Source organism: Homarus americanus, unplaced genomic scaffold, assembly GCF_018991925.1.
Source record: "Homarus americanus isolate GMGI-L3 unplaced genomic scaffold, GMGI_Hamer_2.0 scaffold39155, whole genome shotgun sequence".
In the NCBI taxonomy this organism is placed as follows: Eukaryota; Metazoa; Arthropoda; class Malacostraca; order Decapoda; family Nephropidae; genus Homarus; species Homarus americanus.
In genome coordinates this window covers 14,384,645-14,404,438 of record NW_024737042.1, presented here as the reverse complement: position 1 = coordinate 14,404,438, position 19,794 = coordinate 14,384,645, and the positions used below count along the sequence as shown (strand labels likewise).

The window sequence follows — 19,794 nt, the reverse complement described above, 5'->3', positions numbered from 1 at the left end:
GTTGCTGCTAATGTGACAAATGCTTATAATGGTTCTACGTAATGGGTTAATGGTTCTTCGTAATGGGTTGATGGTTCTTCGTAATGGGTTAATGGTTCTTGGCTTGATGGGTTAATGGTTCTTGGCAATGGGTTAATGGTTCTTGGCAATGGGTTAATGGTTCTTGGTAATGGGTTAATGGCTCTTGGTAATGGGTTAATGTGTAATGAGAGGAATTCGGGGTAGGAAGATAAAGTACAGCAAGAATTATTATTTGTAGTAAGATTGTAAAGTGAAGAAGATTGGTAGTGTGGCTGATAAGTTATTTAACTGTATTTTATTCTTAGGGGGAATTTTCTAAACACTAATTCTAATTACAGATTTTTATTAGTTAACTTAATGGCATGGACACATTAATATATTGACGATACTCGACAATGACTCTCGGACACAAACATGAAATGGATACTCTTCTCACCTTAAGTAACTCACCCTATGGATCGCTCTGACAATGACTCACGTGTGACCTGAGGGAGGCCCAGCGGCTGGGGAATCTGTCTGCAGGTGCTGCTGAAGAAAGTGGTGCTGGATTCTGTCTCCTGTGGTAGACTCTGCTAGCTGGGAACTCTGTACTGGGGAGGGAAGTCCCCCTCCCAACCTCGACTCGTGACGAGTGTGACTCTGAGTTCTGTCTGTCTCTGGGAAGGAGCCGCTCCTTATATTGGCAGTGTCAGGCCGGCAGATGTCGTCACTAATTTGGGTGTGTCGAGACAGCTGTGTTTGATCAGGTGCGTGGTGCGGATGGAGGGTAGCTTCTTGGTCTTGACTCGGGTTTGACTAATCATGCGACGGTGAGAACTGCTTCATTGTGACCGTGACCTCTGCTGGGTCAGGTCTTAATCTCACTTTAATCACGAAGGGTGGTTCAACTGAGGAGGGAGTACACACCTGCGCTTCCGGTCACTGCTATATGTGCTGTTCTTCTCTGGGCTCTAAGCTGTGGTCTGATAAACAATCATTACAAATGGTTCTTGGTTTAATGAGTTAATGGTTCTTGGTAATGGTTTAATGGTTCTTGGTAATGGGTTAATGGTTCTTGGTTTAATGAGTTAATGGTTCTTGGTAATGGGTTAATGGTTCATGGTTTAATGAGTTAATGGTTCTTCGTAATGGGTTAATGGTTCTTGGTAATGGGTTAATGGGTCTTGGTTTAATGAATTAATGGTTCTTGGCTTAATGGTTCTTGGTAATGGTGGTAATGGTTCTTGGCTTAATGGTTCTTGGTAACGACTTAATGGTTCCTGGTAATGAGTTAATGGTTCTTGGTAATGGGTTAGTGGTTCTTGGTAATGGGTTAGGGGTTCTTGGTAACGACTTAATGGTTCTTGGTAATGAGTTATGGTTCTTGGTAATGGGTTAATGGTTCTTGGTAATGGGTTAATGGTTCTTGGTAATTGGTTAATGGTTCTTGGTAATGGGTTAATGGTTCTTGGTAATGGGTTTCCGATGGCTGGTCGTGTATCCTGGTTCAGCGTGATCTCTTGATAACTGCCGCTCAGACATCATCTCCTGCTGGGGGTGAGGGCAGAGTTGAACCACCCCCAAGGGCCAGTGTCATCTAGTGTAGGAGTAGCAAACGGACGCCGCAACCCCCCACGAGTCACTGAAGGAGGCCGCTCAGTCTTACAGCGCCTTCTTCAGTAGCGGCAACCAGACGTGGAGTAATGTGAGTATTTTACACCTATTGCTTGTGTTTATGTTAATTTTACGCGAGTTTGTAAATATTGATGCGTATTAATATGTTTATATGTATTTAAAAAAATTATGTATATCTTACGATTATATATATATATATATATATATATATATATATATATATATATATATATATATATATATATATATATATATATATATATATATATATATATATATATATATATATATATATATATATATTTCATTTTTAGTCCATATAACACGCGTGTTATATGGACCAAAAATGAAGTGTACATGGTACGTCGTGTTTCGTACCAGCTGGATTCGGTAAAATGCTACTGACACCCACATAAGCAGCACGGGCAGTTCCCAATGAGAGGTTCACGGCGCCATCAGCTCGATGAACAGACTTTGTGTGAAATATCACATAGTCTAGAACTGTTTTTAGTGCTCTTGTGGTAAGGTCGGTAACGTTCCCTGGTCCAATGCATTAGGTCGAGGGTTTGAGTCCTGTCTGGTGAGGTCGTTGATTTTATATATATATATATATATAATATATATATATATATATATATATATATATATATATATATATATATATATATATATATATATATGTGTGTGTGTGTGTGTGTGTGTTTATATGTATATTTGCCCTTATTTTACGGATATTTATGCATGTTTATATGTATTTAAGCATATTTATAGTTTTGCGTTTGTTTGCGCTTTTAAGAAATCGGTTACAGTGGCCAAGTGGATACAACGCTCGCCTCCCGTCCTAAGGGGTGCTGGTCCGAGCCAACAGCCAAAAAACACACACACTTCCTTCAGCTGGTCCTTGAGGCTACTAACACACACACACACTTCCTTCAGCTGGTCCTTGAGGCTACTAACACACACACACTTCCTTCAGCTGGTCCTTGAGGCTACTAACATACAGAATATTATATTGTTGTGTCTCCTGGGGTCTTCTCGCCCGATCAACAGGTTTTTTTTCGTTTTTTTTTTTGAGTGTTTAACAGTAGGCATCATGACGAGAGAGAGAGAGAGAGAGAGAGAGAGAGAGGCTGTTAGATTGAAAGATAATTTAATGTTGCTTGTTATCGCCAATATCTCGGTCAAGTTCATTCATGAGTAATTTCCTTCATCATTTACTAGAGTTACGGTCCTTATTCACATTTTATTATCCACTTTTTATAGCTGGGGTCATACCTTCAGTAATTATCTATAGTTACTCAAGGTTTGGTCACTAAATATTGTTTGTTTACCAATAAATTATTTATAATGTGGTCAAGTGTGGTATGATCACTCTCCTAACTCATGAAAATATTACTAAAAAATCATTCCTCTCTCAGTCTATGTCAATTTAAATTAGAGAATAAAGAACGTTTAATATGCAGGTGTGTATGTATGTTTGTAGTAGAAAGAGTTAGTTTACAAATCCAGGAAAAGTTTGTAGGTATTTGCGATGAACTGCTTCACCAGTAGTTCGAGGAATCGCCAATATAATGCAAATATATGTACAAATCAACAAGATCGTCCAGCCGTCTCCATAATCACCGACTCGTGTTAACCCCAATGCTCATGTTTTTTTAGAAGGGAATTTTCTTGCTTAAAAGAGACATGTAAAGGGAACAGCCATCAGTCACAATTATCTATCAGCAAGGTGTTTTGTCAGTGGCTGTTCCGGGTGACTATGGATGAAGATTTATGATGATGAAGATGATGATGATGATGATGAATACTGGAGCCATAATCAACTTCCTTGATGTTTATCCTTAACATAATGTTCCCGGGTAAAGTATAAGTAGTCGCTGGAAGTGGGGGAAGATCACCTGGCGCGCATTTTAAAATTCACCAAATGTGTGCACTGTGTATGATGTGTGAGGACGTGCCCGTTTATTTCTAGTTTGTCACGTGTTTATTTATTGTATGTCTGTGCACAGGTTAAGTAGTTCTTAGATGTATTTGTCTTAGTCTGGGATTCAGGAGTCATTATTACTATATGTATATGGTTAATTAAGGTGTTTTTAGGTACAATTATCTTCATATCTACTGTACTGTACCTGTACTGTACTTTTACTGTACCCATAGTGTACCTATACTGTCCCTTTAGTGTATCTATACTGCTTAGTGTACCTGTAGTGTACCTATAGACATATAGTGTACCTGTAGTGTAGACCCGTGTGGCAATGTTAAGCAGCTTTCAGGAACATATCTATTCATGTATAAGTCAAGTTAGCTTAGGTTAGGTTAGGTTAGGTTAATATACATGATGGTTACTGTCCCTGTGCTCATAACTTTATAACTCACTGGGTGAAGGTGACACAAACACACTAGGTGTAGGTGACGCCTAAACAGTACATAGAACCTATGTGCGCCTGGCGTTTGTGATCAAATAATACTCCATGAAAAAAAAACTAACAGGATTTATGGATAAGCGTGAAGGTCGCACACAGCCACACACCCGCCATGACAACAGCTAACAGAGTCAAATGAGCAATTATGATTGTGTTAGCTGTTAACACAAACAAACGAGGAGTGTGCATGTGTTATCACGCCGCCGGCCACCTGCTCTCTTACTCCCTCTCTCTCAAAGGTTCCTAAGGTAAATTTTCCTCTTAACTAATTCTCTTAAGCTATGACACAGATGGATTCTCAATGATTCTTAAGTTATTTTCCACCTAACTAGTGATATGAGAACTATTCTAACTACTTCTCTTAAGGTACGACAAATCGACAGATTCTCAAAGGTTCCCAAGATCATTTTCCCCAACTGGTCATCTAACAACACATCTGACTCACTCAAACTGCAATACTTCCTACTCTAAATCTTCTCCCTGAACTGAGGATGTGATAGAGCAGTTGACTGATTCACTGAAGTAGGAACACACAGATGAAGGGGAAAATGGCGTCGAAATTACACTAGGACTGTACCGTAAACCTTAAGTTAGTTTGTTTTGTTTTTACTTGTCTGGTGTATAAGTAGTGGTCATGAGACAGCCACAGTGCTGTCGTGTGCGTCGATTCACAGCTTCAAAACAAACACTGAAGGTGAATATATTGTAACTTTTAATTTAAATTCAAGATCTTGTTCCATCAATCTGTCTCTCCCTCAGGACCAGCCAGACATTATAGAAAAAACTGAGAATATGGTTAGGTTTGGTTAAGTGAGAACCAGTATTGTGTTGGTCTGGCTGTACACCTAAGAGCATACATAATGAGATTTTTTTGCAGTAAACTCCCTCACCTGGAAAAACATTATCGTGCAGTCAGTCGGAAAAGACGTGTCTATTGAACTGATTAATCCAACCAGAAATTCCAATTAATCTCCTCAAATCCGAAATATAAGTTTTAGGATTTTAATATATGGTAAAAAAAATGTGAAATGAGGAACGGTGTTTATATTCTTATTGAAAATTATCGTGAGTTCCGTATGTCTGTGGGGGGGCTATTAGGGGCAGTATGGATATAGTACACTGCGGTATATTAAGTTTTCGGTGCACAGGTAAAATAAGTGGGGGATGGGTCCTGTGTTTCTCATGGAGTCTCTCTCTCTCTCTCTCTCTCTCTCTCTCTCTCTCTCTCAGTAACCACGAACAAAATCTACTTAAACTATATCTTAAAGTTAGTTCACATTTCGAGACGTAATTACGAGAAGTTTGGCCTGAAGAAAACCGAACGTCACTGTAGCTACACGTGCAGTGAAATAGCAGAGACACAGCAGCGGGCAGACAACAGTGAACTAGCGATTAAATGCACCAGTGAACCAACAATGAACAACTAGTCACATACGACATTAAACCAGCAATAACATAAAACAGCGAACCACCACCACTACCAGTGATCAAATACATGAGTGAATTGGACAGCAGACAACACGGGTCTCGCTCGCGGTCACTGAATCAATTTATAAACAATTTGCGCGGGAAAGGGTTTGTTGTGGTGCTGGGTTTTGGTGTGCACGGGAGGCTGTCGAGACCCTGGACGCTACATTTAGGAAAACACGGCCTGGAAAAAAATGGTTCGTTTTTTTTAATTTTTTTTTTATCCTGACTGACAGTTTGTTTGTCTTTCATGCATTTATGGATATCTGTGTGTGTCTGTGTGTTTGTGTGTGACTGAATGTGTGTTTGTATGTACAGTATATGAGTTTATAATTGCTTGGTGTATGTTTGTTTGTGTGTCAGTCGAGAGTTAAATGGCAATGGTTATTTTCCGCCCATTATATATGTATGAAGTATTTGATTTGTTTCATGTTCCAGAGTTACGCGAATAGGGTATAAATTTGTGTTTCCCGATACAGTACTATGAATGTTTGTCTCGTAATTTGACATATTATTATTATTATTATTATTATTATTATTATTATTATTATTATTATTATTATTACAACAGTACTAATATTATTATTATTATTATTATTATTATTATTATTATTATTATTATTACAATACTACTATTACTACCACCATTATTATTATTTACAGCGAATTCTACTCTAATATAAACTTAACTCACTGATGTCCTTAAGGCGTGTCCCCCATGTTTTGTTGACAAGGATAAGCCGTAATATCATTTGCTCTTTAAAACTTACCAGAAAAAACACCCCTCACACATACAAACCATCTACCAGTGAAGTCAAGAAGAGCAGTCGACAGGGTTATGTAATATGGATAGAAAAGAATTATGTTATTATAATGTTATGTATCACTTCATATGGGTGTTGGCTAAATTGGGACCACCTGAATATTAATCCCCTAGCTTATCTCACCTGCAGATTAACCACCTTAACGCTGCCTTAACCCAGTCTAACTTAGCCAAACCTAACCTAATCCATCTTAACCTAGCCGAAGCTAACTTAATTTAACCTAACCTAATCTAACCCCTAGTTAGCGTTAGGGTGATTAATCTTCAGGTGGAATAAACTAGGGGGGTGTCTAATCATCAGGTGATCAGCTACATTTGAGAAGGTATTGACTGATGTATTTGGAAGTGGTTGTGTTAGCATTGTCTTGTATTGTCGTCAGAGTCCATATTTTACCTCCTACTCGTTAGTTCCTTCTTTGTTTCGTTTCCCTCATTTCCTCCCGTTTCCTTTCTATCAGTTCCCCATTACTTCTCTTTCTTGCTTATTCCTCTTCTAAGTCTTTTCGTCACTTCTTCCCATTCTTTCATGCCAGTTCCTCCTCTTAATTCTAGCAGTTCTTCCTCCGTCTCTCTCTCGTTATTTCTTGTAGCTCCTTATTCCCGCTGCCAGCCTATTGGTCACTGTATGAAAGCATTGGTCATCACCCGCACCAACCCGGGGTGTACTGTCAGCACTGTCTTGGTGTCTCTTCGTTACTGATGGTCTTTCTAGCTCACGAATTATATTTTTAAGATATCGTACTAGACATTGAAGGATATATTATTATTATTTCTTTCTGTATCTTAAGCCAAAGGGATAGCACAAATCAGACTTAAAAGTAATATGAATTTATTGTTGTTCGTGGTGATAGTTTGGATAATTATAAAAATTAACCCTTCTGTCAGCTTATTGCACCTGATGATTAAACACCTTAATGTTTTCTGGAGTTTGGTTAGGTTAGTTTAACGTGAGGGGGGGGGGGGTTGAAATAAGCCGGGGGACTAATCTTCATATGATACGATGGCCTTCATTTTTAAGAATAATGTTTATGCTACAGTGACACATTAGTCGCACGGTTGTCAGCCACACTCCTATGGTTGCTGCAAGATCTCTCAGTGAGGGAGTGAGTCGAGTTACCTTCGCTACTCTTCTAACCGTCCCTATCCCCCCTCCCCCCATCATCTCTCTTCTCTACCCTTCCTATTCTCTCTTGTTTCCCCCATCTCTCTCTCTCCCTTCGGCCTCCCCTTAACCCCGGCACACACGACACGGAAAAAATCTCTGCCAAACAAAATTGGCTTCCCAGTGTTAGGTTGTGTGGCCCTTTGTAGGTGTGTGTTCTCTTTCCTGGGACATTCCACAGCAAATATTCGGCCCCGTGACACTGATAAAAGTGCTCGCCTCCCCTGTATTGATTTTATGGCCAGAGAGAGACCCGTTGTCCCCACCGCGCTGATATGGTATCTGTCGACTCACTGTTTTAGATCAAATTTTAGGGGAGAGTTATTGTTAGGAGGAGCTAGTAACACTTGCTGCTACAACTGTTCTACTCCTCTTTCACTTGTTTGGTGTGTTTTAATCTTTTGTTGTTGTTGAAGTTTGTCTGTGGCATATAGGATCTTACCGTGTTTGTCTTCTTCTTTTTCAAATTATTATTATTATTATTGTTATTATTATTATTATTATTATTATTATTTTATTTATTATTATTATTATTATTATTATTATTTTTATTATTATTATTATTATTATTATTATTATTATTATTATTATTATTATTATTATTATTATTATTATTATTATTATTATTATTATTATTATTATTATTATTATTATTATTATTATTATTCGTACAGGGAAAACCTATTTCTTGCTCGTTTTTTCAGTCTTTATTTTGAGTGTAGATCATTTGTTTCTGCTCCCAGATGAGATTACACTGAACTGAAATTGAGTGACAAGCACAGTCCCTTGTCCAACACACCCACGCGCCTGCTGCTGTTAATCTTGTTCACACCACTGCTGTGAATATGCTGTTTATCGTGTACACTTGTTGCGATGTGGGCGTTAATGATACACTGTACATTGTTGGTGGGATGTTGGTAATGTACACTCTCTTGCTTTTAATACTTGCTACTGTTCTGCTTTTAATGTACACTGCTGTTTTGATGTTGTTTGTTTTATCGTCCATTATGATGGAGACTCGAACCCGAATCCGAGACATCACACGACCCCAGTACACCATATATGAGTCCAACAGTGAGTGATGCCTCGGATTCACGGGTTCATGAGTCTCGGGGTTCATAGATGGGACGAAGGACTGACAGGACTTTTTTCGTCACTATATACTTCTCCGCTGTTGTCAATGTGTACGCCCCACCGCTGTTGTCAATGTATACGCCCCACCGCTGTTGTCGTATACGCCCCACCGCTGTTGTCAATGTATACGCCCCACCGCTGTTGTCAATGTATACACTCCACCGCTGTTGTCAATGTATACACTCCACCGCTGTTGTCAATGCATACGCTCCACCGCTGTTGTCAATGTATACGCCCCACCGCTGTTGTCAATGTATACACCCACCGCTGTTGTCAATGCGCGCCCCACCGCTGTTGTCAATGTATACGCCCCACCGCTGTTGTCAATGTATACGCCCCACCGCTGTTGTCAATGTATACACTCCACCGCTGTTGTCAATGTATACGCCCCACCTGTTGTCAATGTATACGCCCACCGCTGTTGTCAATGTATACGCCCCACCGCTGTTGTCAATGTATACGCCCCACCGCTGTTGTCAATGTATACGCCCCACCGTTGCTGTATACGCCCCACCGCTGTTGTCAATGCATACGCCCCACCGCTGTTGTCAATGATACGCCCCACCGCTGTTGTCAATGCATACGCCCCACCGCTGTTGTCAATGTATACGCCCCACCGCTGTTGTCAATGATACGCCCCGCCGCTGTTGTCAATGTATACGCCCCACCGCTTTTGTCAATGTATACGCCCCACCGCTGTTGTCAATGATACACCCACCGCTGTTGTCAATGCATACGCTCCCCACCGCTGTTGTCAATGTATACGCCCCACCGCTGTTGTCAATGTACACTCCACCGCTGTTGTCAATGTATACACCCACCGCTGTTGTCAATGTATACGCCCCACCGCTGTTGTCAATGCGCCAATCGCTGTTGTCAATGTATACCCCACCGCTGTTGTCAATGTATACGCCCCAATCGCTGTCAATGTATACGCCCCACCGCTGTTGTCAATGTATACGCCCCACCGCTGTTGTCAATGTATACGCCCCACCGCTGTTGTCAATGTATACGCCCCACGCTGTCAATGTATACGCCCCACCGCTGTTGTCAATGTATACGCCCACCGCTGTTGTCAATGTATACGCCCCCCGCTGTTGTCAATGTATACGCCCCACCGCTGTTGTCAATATACGCCCCAACGCTGTTGTCAATGTATACACTCCACCGCTGTTATGTCACCACCTGTTGTCAATGTATACACCCACCGCTGTTGTCAAGTATACACCCCACCGCTGTTGTCAAGTATACGCCCCAATCGCTGTTGTCAATGTATACACCCCACCGCTGTTGTCAATGTATACGCCCCACCGCTGTTAATGATACGTCCCCACCGCTGTTGTCACGATACGCCCCACCGCTGTTGTCAATGTATACGCCCCACCGCTGTTGTCAATGTATACGCCCCACCGCTGTTGTCAATGTATACGCCCCACCGCTGTTGTCAATGTATATACGCCTCACCGCTGTTGTCAATGTATACGCCCCACCGCTGTTGTCAATGTATACGCCCCACCGCTGTTGTCAATGTATACGCCCCACCTGCTGTTGTCAATGCATACACCCACCGCTGTTGTCGATGTATACACTCCACCGCTGTTGTCAATGTATACACCCACCGCTGTTGTCAATGTATGCCCCACCGCTGTATGTATACACCCACCGCTGTTGTCAAGATACGCCCCACCGCTGTTGTCAAGTATACCACCGCTGTTGTCAGTATACGCCCCACCGTGTTGTTGTACGCTGTTGTCAGTATGCCCTCCGCTGTTGTCAATGTACGCCCCACCGCTGTTGTCAATGTATACACTCCACCGCTGTTGTTGTCAATGTATACGCCCCAACGCTGTTGTCAATGTATACACCCACCGCTTTTGTCATGTATACACCCACCGCTGTTGTCAATGTATACACCCACCGCTGTTGTCAATGTTATACACTCCACCGCTGTTGTCAGTATACACCCCACCGCTGTTGTCAATATATAGCCCCACCGCTGTTGTCAATGTATACGCCCCACCGCTGTTGTCAATGCATACACTCCACTCGCTGTTGTCAATACACTCCACCGTGTTGTCAATGTATACACCCATCATTACACCCACCGCTGTTGTCAATGTATACACCCACCGCTGTTGTCAATGTATACACCCAACCGCTGTTGTCAATGTATACACTCCACCGCTGTTGTCAATGTATACACCCACCGCTGTTGTCAATGTATACACCACCGCTGTTGTCAATGTATACACCCCAATCGCTGTTGTCAATGTATACACTCCACCGCTGTTGTCAATGTATACACTCCACCGCTGTTGTCAAGTATACACTCCACCGCTGTTGAATGTATACATTCAACCGCTGTTGTCAATGTCCACCGCTGTTCAAGATACACTCCAACGCTGTTGTCAATGTATACACTCCACCGCTGTTGTCAATGTATAATCACCGCTGTTGTCAAGTATACACCCACCGCTGTTGTCAATGTATACACTCCACCGCTGTTGTCAATGCATACACTCCACCGCTGTTGTCAATGTATACACCCACCGCTGTTGTCAATGTATACACCCACCGCTGTTGTCACGTATACACTCCACCGCTGTTGTCAATGCATACACCCACCGCTGTTGTCAATGTATACACTCCACCGCTGTTGTCAATGTATACACTCCACCGCTGTTGTCAATGTATACGCCCCACCGCTGTTGTCAATGTATACACTCCACCGCTGTTGTCAATGTATACACTCCAATCGCTGTTATCACGTATACACTCCACCCGTTGTCAATGTATACACTCCACTGCTGTTGTCAATGTATACACTCCACCGCTGTTGTCAATGTATACGCCCCACCGCTGTTGTCAATGTATACACTCCACCGCTGTTGTCAATGTATACACCCACCGCTGTTGTCAATGTATACACTCCACCGCTGTTGTCAAGTATACACTCCACCGCTGTTGTCAATGCATACACCCAATCGCTGTTGTCAATGTATACACCCCACCGCTGTTGTCAATGCATACACCCACCGCTGTTGTCAATGCATACGCTCCAACCGCTGTTGTCAATGTATACACCCACCGCTGTTGTCAATGTATACACCCCACCGCTGTTGTCAATGTATACACTCCACCGCTGTTGTCAATGTATACACTCCCACCGCTGTTGTCACGTATACACTCCACCGCTGTTGTCAATGTATACACTCCACCGCTGTTGTCAATGCATACACTCCACCGCTGTTGTCAATGTATACACCCCACCGCTGTTGTCAATGTATACACTCCACCGCTGTTGTCAATGTATACACCCACCGCTGTTGTCAATGCATACACTCCACCGCTGTTGTCAATGTATACACTCCACCGCTGTTGTCAATGATACACTCCACCGCTGTTGTCAATGTATACACTCCACCGCTGTTGTCAATGTATACACTCCACCGCTGTTGTCAATGTATACACTCCACCGCTGTTGTCAATGTATACACCCACCGCTGTTGTCAATGTATACACTCCACCGCTGTTGTCAATGTATACACCCACCGCTGTTGTCAATGCATACACTCCACCGCTGTTGTCAATGTATACACTCCACCGCTGTTGTCAATGTATACACCCACCGCTGTCAAGTATACACTCCACCGCTGTTGTCAATGTATACACTCCAATCGCTGTTGTCAATGTATACACCCACCGCTGTTGTCAATGTATACACTCCACCGCTGTTGTCAATGTGTACCCACCGCTGCTGTCAATGTGTACACTCCACCGCTGTTGTCAATGTGTACACTCCACTCGCTGTTGTCAATGTATACACTCCACCGCTGTTGTCAATGTATACGCCCCACCGCTGTTGTCAATGTATACACTCCACCGCTGTTGTCAATATAGTGTCTCTTCCGCTTCTGTGACTCTACCATTGTCAGGTATACACCTGGCTGCTGTGACACACCTGTTAATCAACCACATACTATACTATGCCTCCACGACACTGATCCCTCACCCCCACACACCTATACCACACACCTGTACCACCCACCTATACCACACACCTGTACCACACACACCTGTACCACACACCTGTACCACCTCTGTACCACACACCTGTACCACCCTCTGTACCACACTCCTGTACCACACACCTGTACCACCCACCTCTACCACACACCTGTACCGCCCCTCTGTACCACCCACCTGAACCACATACCTGTACCACACCTGTACCACACACCCGTACCACACCTGTACCACACACCCGTACCACCCCTGTACCACCCACCTGAACCACATACCCGTACCACACCTGTACCACACACCCGTACCACACCTGTACCACACACCCGTACCCACCCCTGTGTACCAACCACATGAACCACACACCCGTACCACACCTGTACCACACACCTGTACCACACCTGTGCCACACACTGTACCACCCCCCTGTGTACCACAACCACATGAACCACACACCCGTACCACACCTACCACACACACCCGTACCACACCTGTACCACACACCTGTACCACCCTGTGTACCAACCACATGAACCACACACCCGTACCACACCTGTACCACACACCTGTACCACACCTGTGCCACACACCTGTACCACACCTTGTGTACCAATCCACATGAACCACACACCCGTACCACACTTGTACCACACACCCGTACCACACCTGTACCACACACCCGTACCACACACCCGTACCACACCTCTATCACACACCCGTACCACACACCCGTACCACACACACCTGTATCACACACCTGTACCGCCCACCTGTACCGCCCACCTGTACCGCCCACCTACACAGCCAGGTAAGCCCCCGTTCTTATTATAGTGTAGGCAATTTAAGAGACTGACAAGCTGGTCTCTGAGAGCGACGTCTTCCACCTTAAGCAGACGTGATATTGAGCCAGACTGGAGGAGGAGGAGGAGCATGGTTTATACAAGGGGTCTCTGTCTAATTTTATCCGAACCTAAAATGGGATGTTTTTATACTAAAGGGTCCCTGTCTAAATCTATCTTATCCTAAGCTATCGTAAAGCCTCTTCCTTCTATCATAGAGTCTTCTCCTATCATAGGCTTCTCCTTCTATCATAGAGTCTTCTATAAATATCATAGAGTCTTCTCCTTCTGTCATAGTCTTCTCCTTCTATCATAGAGTCTTCTCCTTCTATCATACAGTCTTCTCCTTCTATCATAGAGTCTTCTCCTTCTACCATAGAGTCTTCTCTTTCTATCAGTCTTCTTCTATAATAGAGTCTTCTCCTATCATAGAGTCTTCTCCTCCTGTCATAGTCTTCTCCTTCTATCATAGAGTCTTCTCCTTCTATCATACAGTCTTCTCCTTCTATCATAGAGTCTTCTCCTTCTACCATAGAGTCTTCTCTTTCTATCATAGTCTTCTCCTTTCTATCTTAGAGCATTCTTCTTCTAACACAGAGCATTCTTCCTAACACAGAGCCTCTCCTATCATAGAGCCTTCATCGCAGAGCCTTCTTCTTCTATCAGAGCCTCTTCCTTCTATAATAGCGCCTCTTCCTTTCATCACAGAGCTTTCTCCTATCATAGAGCCTCTTACTTCTATCACAGAGCCTCTTCTTTCTATCATAGAGTCATTGAGCCTTTTCCTTCTATCACAGAGCCTCTTCCTTCTGTCACAGAGCCTCTTCCTTCTATAATAGCGCCTCTTCCTTCTATCACAGAGCTTTCTCCTATCATAGAGCTTCTTCCTTCTATCACAGAGCCTTCTCCTATCACAAAGCCTCAATATACCTGAGTATAAACTTACTTAAGCACCTCACCTCCCATATCCTGGAGAGAGAGAGAGAGAGAGAGAGAGAGAGAGAGAGAGAGAGAGGACTGTGGTATATGGATGGGAGAGGGGGAAAGGTAGGAGGGAAGGAGACATAGGAGAGGTGAGGGGGAGGGTGGGAGACATAGGAGAGGGGGAGGAGACGTCGGAGAGAGAGAGAGAGAGAGAGAGAGAGAGAGAGAGAGAGAGATGAACAAGAAGGAGGAGCAGGAGGAAGACCCAGTTAAGTGGCCTCATATATCCTGGTGTAGAGTATTAGGCGGGCGGTCACTTGGGACGAACAGCCTCAACACAACACACCTGAAGGCAGAGGATTTTGTCTCGGCGGTTATAAAGATATTCTCTCATGTTATGTCGGAAGATGTCGCTCCTGCCAAGCCTCCTTAATGCTCAACTCAGTCTGGCCACGCACACCTTCTGTCTCCTGGAAGTTATTAATGATTTTTGTACCCACACCGACTCGGAAGGTTAGCCGAGGTGGGTTTTACCACTGTGCTCCCCCGATTGTGAGTCTTTACCCGTACTGTACATTCACTATTACCACTAAATCTGTAGTTGTGTTTGTGTCTGAATAAATTTTCCAATTCCGAATCTAATTTAAATTCATCAACCCTATTACTACTGTCTTGCCAAAGAGACAGAAATCATGGTGATGGTGACCCCTTGAACGCTAGTTGGGTGAAACTTAAGGACAGTTTTGCTAAATAAATTTAAAATGTTCTCTAACATCAGTAAACCTGTATACTAACATTTGAACTCCCAAATTTTATTCTGTCGATGTCTCAATAGGACTTTTATCTTGTAATTATGTCACTTATTAAAATTGAGTAACAAGAAAATGGCGTCTCATTAACAAAACTAAACTTATACCGTATTACTGTACACTGATGTTTTGCAGCGGTAGACGACCACACATTTAATTATTGCACTGAGGAAACCAGCCTACTGAAGCTTAATTCTATGTTGGGTACACGCTCGTGTATAGTGCTGAACATAGACAGAAATTTAGCTCATATTACATAGAAAAAGAAAAATATATATATATACTATATATATATATATATATATATATATATATATATATATATATATATATATATATATATATATATTAGATGGCAATTCATGTTCAGTATGAAACGGGTTTCCAGTTACGAAAGAAAAATATTCGAATCATATTTCATGAGCAGCTTCCTGTTGTTGTTTTATATATAAAAGAGCATGAAAAATTCAGACATGTGTCGTTGTTTAAAACTATTCATCGAAGCGTCCGTTAGCAAAAGAAAAAAAGATGCTGAATGTATTCGAAGCAGAATTATTTGAATTGATTAAGGTTATATAGGAAAAACACTTTGTGGCAGGAAGCTCCAGTTACCCAGGGTATAATTGAGTTTTGGCCGGCAGAGATTCTGCAAGATGAAATTTCAACAAAAAATCCTGGGTACTCTCCGATCCTCTGGTGGGTCGACCGAGGGTGTAGTGGGTGACACTACTGAGTGTAGCTCGTTGGAATACTGACTGTGGAAACATTGACACAATAAGGAAAGCTATGAGATAAAACCCATCAACTACAGTCAATAGACAACGCAAATTTTAGTGCCACCAAAGTCTACTGTAATGAAGTTTGTGAAATTTTCTCAAATAATTGGCGAGACTTTTATTGAATGAACATCAAGTCGCGTTCTATATAAATTTTTAACTTAAAAAAATACCACTTGAGAGCAGTCATTACTGATCCCTCACACAGCTCCCGTGCTGGAACACACTACACTGCTCCAGCGTGTGAGTGTAAAGAAATACGTAGCAAAATAATTAAATCTTGCTCAAAACTAACACGTCCTGAAATAAACAAAAAATGTAATGTTACTTAAGTTTTTACTTTGTCTTCGTCTTAAAATAGGTTAAATTTGGTTTATAAATATCGAATGTTGTAATGATTCATGTTGGCAATCAGAAACGAATCAAACCTAACAAATTAGACTATTAGAGCTATATTAACCAAATGATGGAACAAATGTAAACTAGTGAAATTAAAGAAAACGTGAGTCATTACCAGGGTTAAAGCGACCAACCCCTCACAACATACCCAATTATCCGCAATTTACGAATGTCTTGTTCAGGATGTACTACCGTGTACACGAAGGTTTTACTGTGCAAACATGTGGCAGAATGATTGAAGTCCTTAAAAATTTAATGGGAAGAGTAACATGACGAAATATTAACATCCAGGTGAGTTAAATGCGTTGAGGTAGCCCATAGTGACGGTGGTACGGGAGGAGCGCTTTTCACTGATCATGGGTTAGAGTCCCGGGTTTTAGTAGGACTACACTTTATGACAGTGAAAGTTAGTCCTTATAGGCTTGATGGTCCGCTGTGGGTATTGTGGATAAAGTACACTAATGATTGATTGGTTAGTTGATTGATATATACAGGTATATATTACAATAGAAGTTCTATCAGTTGTCACCTGAACTCCCAAGTGGTCTGGTAAGTCATCTCCCTTACGTCCAGCGTTTGTACAAGAGTAAATTGGAGACTTGGAGTAAATCTTCAATATTCCATAGGATAACACTGGATGGCTGTCTTCTTGCATATGACCCTTGTGGGTATCAAGCTCAAGTTACATTAGTGGGTAGAATGACACTTCTGTAATATTTTATAATGGGGGTATTGGTTAACCAGTAACTTTATAAAATGGTTAATAATCGTTTTAATACCGTCTAAGTTTTCATACTTGGGATATTTCTTTTCTTATTGAAATCTAAACAAGTTAGTCTATGGTGATTTGGGGTAAATGCTTAGTTTTGGGTATTAAATTTAATTATAAAGTTATTAAAATTCATACAACTTTGGTGGTTCTCTAGTTCCTTAAGTGTTTATTGTTTACTTCTTCACGCGGTGCACACATGATCAGCCTCCACCATCAGTTAAGTAGGGTAAGATTTTGTAATGTTAGGTTAGGTAACGTTAGGTCAGGTTAGGTCAGGATTCCTTGGGTTTGATTGGTTCATTTTTTGTGTTCTTTCCCCAAAATTTCCATCGACTTCAAAGCACTGCCCACTTTGTGCTTTCATTGTCTTTGGTAGTGAGTATGTTTCATATCTCCCTTATACTGTAGTCAGTTTGCCCAAGAAATAATAAAATAAAAAAAATGCATGCATACATGGGAAATTCATTCAAAACACATTAAAATATACAGGAAAAACATAATTTCGTCCAAAAAGTTATTGGTGGTCCTAAAATGAATACTGTACTGTATTGACCTAGAATATTTTGGTGCTACTATAACATGCTGTCTACAAGACAAGGTTAGGTCAGGTCAGGTCAGGTCAGGTCAGGTCAGGTCAGGTTAGGTTAGGTTAGGTTAGGTTAGGTTAGGTTAGGTTAGGTCAGGTCAGGTCATGTTTGATTAGGTTAGACTAAAGATATCTTTGTAGACCGCACAATATAGTGGCACCAATTTTTTTGTATTTTAGACAACGTTTTTCTTGCTTCAGAAATATCCCCCAAAATGACAAACATTTGCAATTTTCACAATATTATTATAGCAAAATTTTTCAACCTAACACTATGTCCGTCCCCCAAGAGACATGATGATTATTGCTGACATGACCGTTTCATACACAGTAATTAGTTACCAGTGACTGGTACGTTATACAGTATTATTTGTCAGAGATAAAATAGACAAACCTAACCTAACTTTCGAGAGGTAGGTTATGTACCAGGATATTTTAGGTTGGTTCACCTTATCTCCGACAAATTGTATAATGTAGCAGTTGCTGATAGGTTGTTGTTCGTGGTATGAAATGTTCTTTCGGACAAAATTGCCAGAGTAATATTGTAAAAATTGCAAATCCTTATAATTTTTAGGATCTGTTTAAGATAAGAAAGAAGCTATCACTATACAAAAAAGAATCAAAAGCTGATGGCTGCTTGTGTGTATGGTACCGTCGCCGGGAACTGTTCCTGTGTTTGAAATGTTTTTGTATAGGAAATGCTTAACATGTAAGCAATGTTGATGACAACACTGGGAGGTAATTCACCAACGTACAGTACGTATTGTAAAAGTCACCAAAATAAGAAAGAAGTTCTCTTCCGTACAAAAATGTTTTCAAGTTGCTGGATATTCGGTGCCTTCCGTGCCAGAGTACAAGCATTACCTACACTACTGCTGTAACACACATGGAGGTAGAGTGGCTGTTCCTACACTTTACTGCTTTACTTCCCTAACTGTAATGTTAGGTTCTGTTCACAGCTGTGTGGACTGTGCCTACTCTGGTTACAGAACAGTGACCTTTATGACAGGAAACATGCTGTGTACACTTGGCCAAGGCACTCCCCCAAAATAATGAAGTAAAAAGGGTAAAGAACCCTCAGTGTATATAATGTAGAGCAGGTGAGGGGCGCCACTAAATTAATCTATATGTATGCTGGTGTTGGAACTATGAAAATATTACTGTACTTAGAATATACCTTGGAAACAGCAGGAACAAATCACTGACTAATCCCTCTATACCATTTGCAAAAATAAAAAGAAATGATTGATCTATGCTAGTACTCTACTGTACTAAATGGTTTGTTCAGATTGTAAGTCTGACACTATAGTTCAGTGGGTTTGTTTGTCAGTGTGCTGAAAGTACAGTACAGTACAGGGTAGTTTAGAGTCGAGATGAGATGTGTAGTTTAGACTCTTGGAAAACTTTCCCCAGCACCCAGAAAGATTCTGAAGATGGGGCTAGTGTCTGTCTGTGCAAGATAGTGTATTTTAAGCTCTCGGAAATTTTTCCCATTAACTGGAAAAATTCAGGGATGTGGGAATTTTCTGTGTTTGAGAGAATTGTCTCGCTACCCGGAAATCTCTCATCCATGGAAGAGCTCTGCACCAATTGTTCCGGCTAACAGGGATATCACATCACTGTACATAAGTGGCATCAGGGGGAATGGTTGATTTGTACAGTTCTGTTCCTGTATTTTTTCTACATCAATGTTTTATGACTCCTCAACAAATTTAATTAAATTTTATAAGTTTCCCATAAATTTTGTAATAAGCTGGCAGAGGTCTTTGAAGTTGTACTGTACTCTACTTAACGCAGTGCAGTACAGTCGATCAAAAAACTGTCCTTACAAAATTGTGTTAGACAATACCGGTATGTTACAACAGACGAAGGATATTGACAACCCTACCCAGACAATGGAGTCGCAGTGTTCATTCTGAAATTCAACTACCCCCAGTACAGATAATTTTTGATCGACTGTAGAGTACAGTATTACCAAACTTAAGTGAACTTGACTGTACCTGTATTGTGTATTACTCAGTA

General features: G+C 41.5%; 1 protein-coding gene across 2 annotated transcripts in view; it reads left to right on the top strand.

The window, feature by feature from the left end:
* Positions 1 to 483: 483 nt before the first annotated feature.
* LOC121872736 (major facilitator superfamily domain-containing protein 6-like) overlaps positions 484 to 19,794 on the top strand; it is a 55,623-nt gene continuing 36,312 nt past the window's right edge. Inside the window, exon 1 of one of the 2 annotated variants that reach the window (XM_042375764.1) lies at positions 484 to 1,705. The gene's annotated coding sequence lies outside the window, so the exon portion shown is untranslated. Of the gene's footprint in view, positions 1,706 to 16,521; positions 16,706 to 19,794 lie in introns of those variants that run through there. The other variant, XM_042375763.1, reaches the window with a different exon arrangement.